Here is a 7,239-nt window from a genome sequence, read left to right as displayed (position 1 = left end):
TTTGTGTTAAAAACTCCAAAAATATTTCATATTATATATTATTAATTAATTTATTATATTTGGAGTTTTAAACACAAAATATTCACTTGGCATGTTTTAGGACATAATCTTGAATTTTAAGGCATTTCTGGGAATTTTTTTCACGATGGTAAGGCATGTTGTTGGTGATTTTTCAAATATTCATATAAAATATTTTTGGAGTTTTAAACACACATTTTTAATTTATTTTGATTAAAATCCCACTTTTTTGGTCAGATGTTGAAATCAAACAGAAAACTATATCAGCCATTTGTCTCTCGGATTGGCACTTGAGATTTCTGCCCTCTCTAACGGACCATAAACCCCCTCTGCTCTGGTCTTGGACCACACTCACACTTCATCCTTTCAGAGTGCCTGTTTGTCCATAATGCCATATAACATAAACACATTGCATTTGATAGGTGGACATAAACATTGACTGTGGCTGGATCACAGTTTAACACCAGGCTACAACTCACGGCCACCGTTAACAGGCGCCAAGCCATAACAGAGCAAAGCCAAGGTCAACGGTGGTCCTGTTCTCTCAGGGTCACAGACCCAGACAAGAGAAGAGCTGGCTGATGTCAACGGAGGCTGTTAAAACAAACGGCATCTGTTTATGTTTTAGAGTTTGATAAAATGGCCTCCAAGTGTTTTCTCTTCTCGCTCAGTTATGTTTTTTACAATATTGTAAATCTAAATATAACATTGTTTTTTTCTCTCTCTCAGTTTGAAACGCAATCAGAACAGTCGTCCATTTTACATCTTTGTCTTGTTCACGTGAAAGTCACAACAACGAGTACACGGCTGTATCAGAAACAGTCAGCGGTGACAAGCCTGTGTTTAGTCAGTACTGTCTCCATAACGACTTTTAATGACTTGATAATTGATCATCAGATAGATGTGTGTGTGATAACAGGCCCGCGGAGGAATTCCCAACTGGACATAAACGGTCCCTGCCCCAGAGGCTGGTCACACTGGTGTGAAACCTCTGTGTCTTTCACGCTACATTTAACAACATAAACTCAGCTGTTGTTGAAACAGCCTCATGTTCACTCTCTCACTCTCTCTCTCTCTCTCTCTCTCTCTCTCTCTCTCACTGACATCAGCGCTCCATTATTTAAATGACATTTTGGAGAACGGGTCTAAGAACCTGGCCGTCCACAGAGACCGATGACGTCTACGTGGACGTCAGACTGACCAGCGGTTTAAACTGTTGGCGTCTCCTGAGAATCAATCTTTCATTAGCATAACAAGTCGCCCGGCGACTACTGACAGATGTCAGGCCTGTGAGGGTGAGGGTGGTGAGGTGGGGGGGATGGGGGGGGTCACTTTCATCTTCCGCCCAGTTCCAAACTTCTGACACTTTTTGTTGCGACTGTTTTGCAGCAAACACCTTGTCGTCATATTTTCGGTCAAAACCAATCGTGATTTTGGGGAGAGTGAAATAACGACGTCCGATCTTTAACAACCGCAATGACAAAAACGTAAAACAACAAAAATGAGAAAAAAAGAGGTGAAAATTATAGCCATGAAATCTGTATCTTACCAAAGTTAAAATGACGTCCAGGTGAACGGGACATGAAACATGAAATTCACCGTCGACTCCTCGGCTCCTTCAGCTGAAATGAAAGGAGGAGTTAGTGGAAAACTTTAGCCAAAAATGATACTAACTGGTATCGTCTGATGTCATCACTGATGTCGTCACTGATGTCATCACTGATGTCATCACTGATGTCATCAGTGATGTCATATCCCGACTCAAACTGAGTGATGAAGAGTCACAACATTTCACACAAGACATATTTGGTCAGAGCAGTGGTTCTCCCTGCTCCATCCTGCATGAACGCCTTCCTCCTCCTCCTCTTCCTCCTCTTCCTCCTCCTGCTTCTCTGATAGACTCTGCTGCTCCTTATAAACTGTCTATGCTCCATAAATTGTGCAGAGCAGAGCGTTAACGTCTGCAAAGTCTCGCCTGCAGGGACTCCGAGGTTCACGGCCTTCCACTCTCCTCCTCTTCCTCCTCTTCCTCTCCTTAACAGTAGACAGAAGGAAACGTTCATTTTCACTATTTTCTGCCCTAGATACAAATGATGTGGCTTCTTCAAAGTAATGTGTGTCTGTCACTGACCTGCCTGCGGTCCAGATGGACGTCCAATCAAAGGTCTTGACGATGAGCGCTCACCTCCGTTCCAGGTAAAAGTTTTATTTCACTAATTTTCTGCAGCAACGACTGAAAAAAAAAACAGTAGAAAAATGACATTAAACATTTAAAGAATATTAAAGTGCTGCTAAAAGTGAATAAGTGGTGCAGTACTGTTATCATCCATCAGGGCTGTGACACAGTGGAGTTCCATTAGAGAAATGCAGTTGGGTTTAAATGCTTAGTCAAGCTGCAGCAGTGAGGTCACATCCTGGCACAGAGAAAGAGCTGACGGGGAAAGTTCACCAGCAGCAGCAGAATTAGCAGCAGCAGCAGCAGAGTTAGCAGCAGCTGAAAATGAAAAGATTTGAACAGAAAATTTTATTTTTTTCTCTCTTTAACTTTGTGTTTTACAACAGGAAATAAAAACATTTTAGGAGAAAAATGTTGGATTTTCAACTCACATTTTTTTAAGATTCTCAAATGAAACTTCTCTGTTTATTTTGTTTGTTGGTTTTTTGTAGAAAAACGAAAACCATTAATGTTATCATAAAAAAAGCTTGAAACTTATTTAAAGAAATTGTGACGTGGCCTGTTATTATTTATATCTGCAGTTCATTTATTTACAGTTAGTTATTATTTATAGGTCGGCAGTAAAAATGTCATATCAAACACTGTGAGGGGAGAGATTTTTAAGTGGTAAAATCGAAGATTTCTATCGTCGATATTTATATCTATACGTCACAGGAACGAAAAAATATAAACAGAAATGAAATATTAAAACATGTTGTTACTGTCATGTCCATGACATCCAATAAAAGCCTTTCTTTCCCTCTACGTCACAGCGCCGTTCGTCAACGTTCACCGCTGGTTGTTTTTAATAAACGGCTCGTGGTAAAAGATTCGTGCGCACGCGGCGCGACATGAGGCAGAAACTGGATCTCATGAGTCCGTACCCCCCAAGAAGAAGCCCCTGCACCCCCCCGTTCCGAACCCAAAACCTCTTTTTTTTTTTACCAAAGATTTAATGGGATCGATTGATGACCACGTGACTTTGTCCCGTTTCTTTTTCTTTTTCTCTTTTTCTTTTTTTTTTTAAATCCACGGTGGCTGGAGGTTAGACAAATGAACCGAGCTGTTTTCTCTCCTTCCTCCTCCTCCTCCTCCTCCAGCAGCAGCAGCAGAGATAATGAGATTCTGCCTGCATTAAATGGACAAACAGCGAGCCGGCATCTCCTGACCCCTCCGTGCTCCTCTCGGCTCCATTGATCATCCCCCCCTTATGAGATAATGCAATTACAAACATCAATAAGGAGCTGCGAGGGGAATCATTATGTGGTGACAGTGATAAATGATGCTGCAGAAAATAGCGGCTTCTTCTCAAACAATCCCTGCGCCCAAGGGGCCTTTGAGGGCCGGGGCCCCGTCGTCAAGGAGACAGATGACATCCAAAATGGCCCCAGCTCAACAGTCCCTGCCTCTCTCTCTCTCTCTTTCTCCTTCTCTCTCTCTCCTATATATATATATATCTTGTTTTGTTTTTCTCTCCTTTCTCCTTTTGTTTCAGGCCCAGCTGCTGCTCGACCTTTGAGGATGCAGTTTTTGAAGAAAGGATGATAAAAAAAAACCAAAAAAAAGTTTTTTTTCTTTTTGTCTTCATCTCTTTTCTCCCATCGTGCTGCAGTTCAAAAAGTGTTGACGTCACAGTAGAGCTGCTGCTGCTATTTACATGTAATGTCTGTCACTATACAGAGTTATTTTAGTATTTCCCAGATTTGTTTTTTTTATACACGGAGTACTATGTTATATATATATATATATATATATATAAATACTCTGAACATATTAGTAATATTTATGGATTCTGAATGTATCAGTGCAAAGATGACGCAGTCTGCTGGTGGATTATGGGATCAAATGTGACCAGGATGGAACACGAATATTATGTATTAATAAATATAAATATATAGATATATATGTATGTATTTATATGTATAAAATAAAAAAAGCCTTGTAACGTAGTAGTTGTTTAAAAAACATAAAAACATTTTTGTAGATGTTTGAATCCAAGACTAACTGTGAATCCTGTCAGTGACAAAACTGAGTTTTTTGTCGTTGATTTTTTTTAGGTACTTAAAGAGTGAACGTTACCGACATTCTCTGACATGAAATCCCCGCTGACCATCTGTGGACTGGACGCAGGGTCAGTGAACTCATCACCGAGGAGGTTTTACCTCAGGAGAGACGAGTCTGGGAAGAAAAAAGAAAGAAAGAAACAGGGTAAAAACTTCCATCAATAACTACAGTCTAAATATATTATATTTTCATAATGTTTTTTTAGGTTGTGTTAAATTAATGCAACTCCGATTTCTTTCATTTAAAGTATTTCCCATTCCGTCAGATTATAATCCACACGTCAGGCCTGATAATCCCGTCCTCATCTGGAGGCTGGAGTTAATGGAGCGGCGCGACGGTTCATGTTTAACCGTCAGCTGCTCGTGGAGTCGACGGCCTCCTCCACGGTGCAGTCACCGGTCAATGATATGTTTAATTCTGAGGGAAAATAAATAAATAAACGACGTTGACTTTTCTGTTGAACTGAGTTTATGTTTCAGTCACAGACGAGGTGAAAATAACGATGATCTTTTAAAGGTAAAATCCTGATTGGACGAAAAAATATTATTGTTTTTCTAAAATTTCCATTTAAAAAACAAACAAAAAACCCCAAATTCTTTAAAATAATTTGAGGAATTTTACTTTTCTTTTTATGTTTTTTTAAATAAAAACAATTTCAATTGTGAATGATTTTGATCTGATGTTTTATGTCTATGTTTTATTATTTGTTTTAAAATTAATCATTTTAATATATATATAATTTACTCAGGTTTTTGCAGCTGAACAGAGACTGACATTATACATTGAACAAATTGTTTTTTTTTTTAAAAAACTATGTTTTAAAATAAATCACATTCAATAATTAATTTTAACGTTGAAAGTAAATGCGTAAATTCACTGTGGAATTTTAAAAATGATCACGTGATAACATGGTTTAAACAAGGTTTAAATACAAGTACAGGCCTGTGATCACGCTGGAATCTTCTGGACATTTTTTGACCCAGATTCAACATTTAACTTCTGACAGATTTTTATTTTCTTATTTTTAAAAAACTCTTTTTCTCGTTAAATAGTTAATAATTTAAAAAAAAATCTTAGAATAATAGTTGTTGAGTTTTAAGGTAAAACACGACGGTTTATAATGAAATAAAACAACGAACCTTTAAATCAACAATTAAATCAACGATTAAATCACCATAATTATTAGTAACATTATTTTTAACCTTTAAGCAGAAATAAAATTATCTTTTTTTTCTTCAATAAAATATACATAGACTAAATACAGCGGCTCAGGTTCCGTGGGTTGTATTTTCACAGCCTATAAATTTTACGTCAGCAGCTAATAATTTACGGCAACATTAAAATAACTATTGTTTCACATTAGCTGCTTTAGCTTCCACCCGTCTGAACGGTCGAAACACTGACGTAAAGTCAAAATTCTGACCGTAAACAGAGCCGGAGATGAACGTCTTCACCCGAACAGTGAGTCGAGTCTCAGAAACACGAAGTTTCAGGAAACGATACCTGTGAACGAGCCTGAAAGAAATCACTACAAACACATGACGTCACAGCAAAAACACACACTGGTCAACAAAAAGTCAACAAACGAAGAAGAACATTTAAAGACACAGGCCTCAAAGTCACGTGAGCTTCTCGGTCAGTATTTGGCTGCAGCTCGGCTGTGATTGGACAGGACTGAGGAGGTGCTGCGGAGAAACAGGGACAGGAACTGGAACTGTTGTTAGTACTGACATTATTATTATTATTATTAAAATTAGTTCCAACGAAGGAGCACAAATACCTGCGCTGTTGACTCCTCCAGGAGAAGGAGGTGAAGGAGGAGACAGGCCTGTCCGGGCACCTCCACTGCTCTGGAACACATTTCTGCTCCATCCATTACTCTGACAGTTCACTGCACGGTCACAGCGTGTGTGTGTGTGTGTGTGTGTGTAAATCAGCACCAGTCAAACTTTTTTGTACAAAAAACGAAGCAAAAAAACAAAAAACAAAAGTCACTCCAACGTCAGGGCCGTAAAATGTAGGTCACACACACACACTAACACACACACACACTCTCTAATCTGACCAAAAAATAAATAATTAACTCCAGGTCCCCACAACCAGAAACACACACACACAAAGACAAAAAATAAATAAATAAAAAAATCACAAACCCAAAACATTCCGCGCCAAAAAGTACGAAAAAACGGTGACCGTGAATTCAAACAGTTCCTGATAAAGTACCAAAAGAACTGAGTTCCTGTTCAAACACATAACAGAGTTGAAATAATTAAAAAATATATTATACATATATTACGAAGCAACAGGCGAACTGTGTGTGTGTGTGTGTGAGAGAGAGAGAGACAGAGAGAGAGAGTGTGTGTGTGTCGGTCTCAGTGTGGATTATTTTGAAGTTCCATCCATTATTTAAAGAATAAAAACAGGAACTGAAAGTTAAATCAGTTTCACCAAAGATTCCTCCCTAAACAGGCTCTGACGTCATGTTTTTTTTACATTTCTGTCGCCGTTACGTCATCACTGCCGTTCATCGGTCTGGAACTTTCTCCGTGAACCGTCTCCAAACATCTCTGTCGACGGACAGTTTCCAGGCCTCCCTAAAGAGGGCAGTCAAGTATGGTCTTTCTCCTTCCCTTCCTCTTCCTCCTCCTCCCCTCTTCCTCCCCCCTCCTCCCCCTCTGTCTCCACAGCTCCCAGCCGCCACCGGCTCAGGAATTCACATTTCACAGCCTCGGATTTTCCATCCGCGGCGCACGGAGAGAGAGAGAGGGAGAGAGAGAGAGAGAGGGAGAGGAGGGGGTTTAAAACGTCTCCCGGGTTTTTTAGGAGCGCGTCCCTTTCTGCTGCTGCTCCTCCTGCTCCTCCTGCTCCTCAGTCCTCTGTGTAAATATCACCGAGTCCTGAAAACAGGGCAGTAAATACACAATAGTTTCGCGGAGGAGAGA

At 39.6% G+C, this 7,239-nt stretch overlaps 1 long non-coding RNA gene across 2 annotated transcripts; it reads right to left on the bottom strand.

The window, feature by feature from the left end:
* Nucleotides 1–187: 187 nt before the first annotated feature.
* LOC112487867 (uncharacterized) lies at nt 188–6,324 on the bottom strand. Of its 2 annotated transcripts, XR_003051364.1 has the most exons (5): nt 6,078–6,324; nt 5,721–6,005; nt 4,313–4,411; nt 2,150–2,251; nt 188–2,052 (listed from the first exon to the last, which is right to left on the bottom strand). It is a non-coding gene; the product is annotated as an uncharacterized LOC112487867 (long non-coding RNA). The 2 variants fall into 2 exon arrangements; XR_003051363.1 differs by having other exon boundaries at nt 5,721–6,324.
* Between the last annotated feature and the right edge of the window lie 915 nt (nt 6,325–7,239).

This window comes from Cynoglossus semilaevis, chromosome 12 (genome assembly GCF_000523025.1).
Source record: "Cynoglossus semilaevis isolate Cse_v1.0 chromosome 12, Cse_v1.0, whole genome shotgun sequence".
In the NCBI taxonomy this organism is placed as follows: domain Eukaryota; kingdom Metazoa; phylum Chordata; class Actinopteri; order Pleuronectiformes; family Cynoglossidae; genus Cynoglossus; species Cynoglossus semilaevis.
This window is presented reverse-complemented; position numbering and strand designations above follow the sequence as displayed.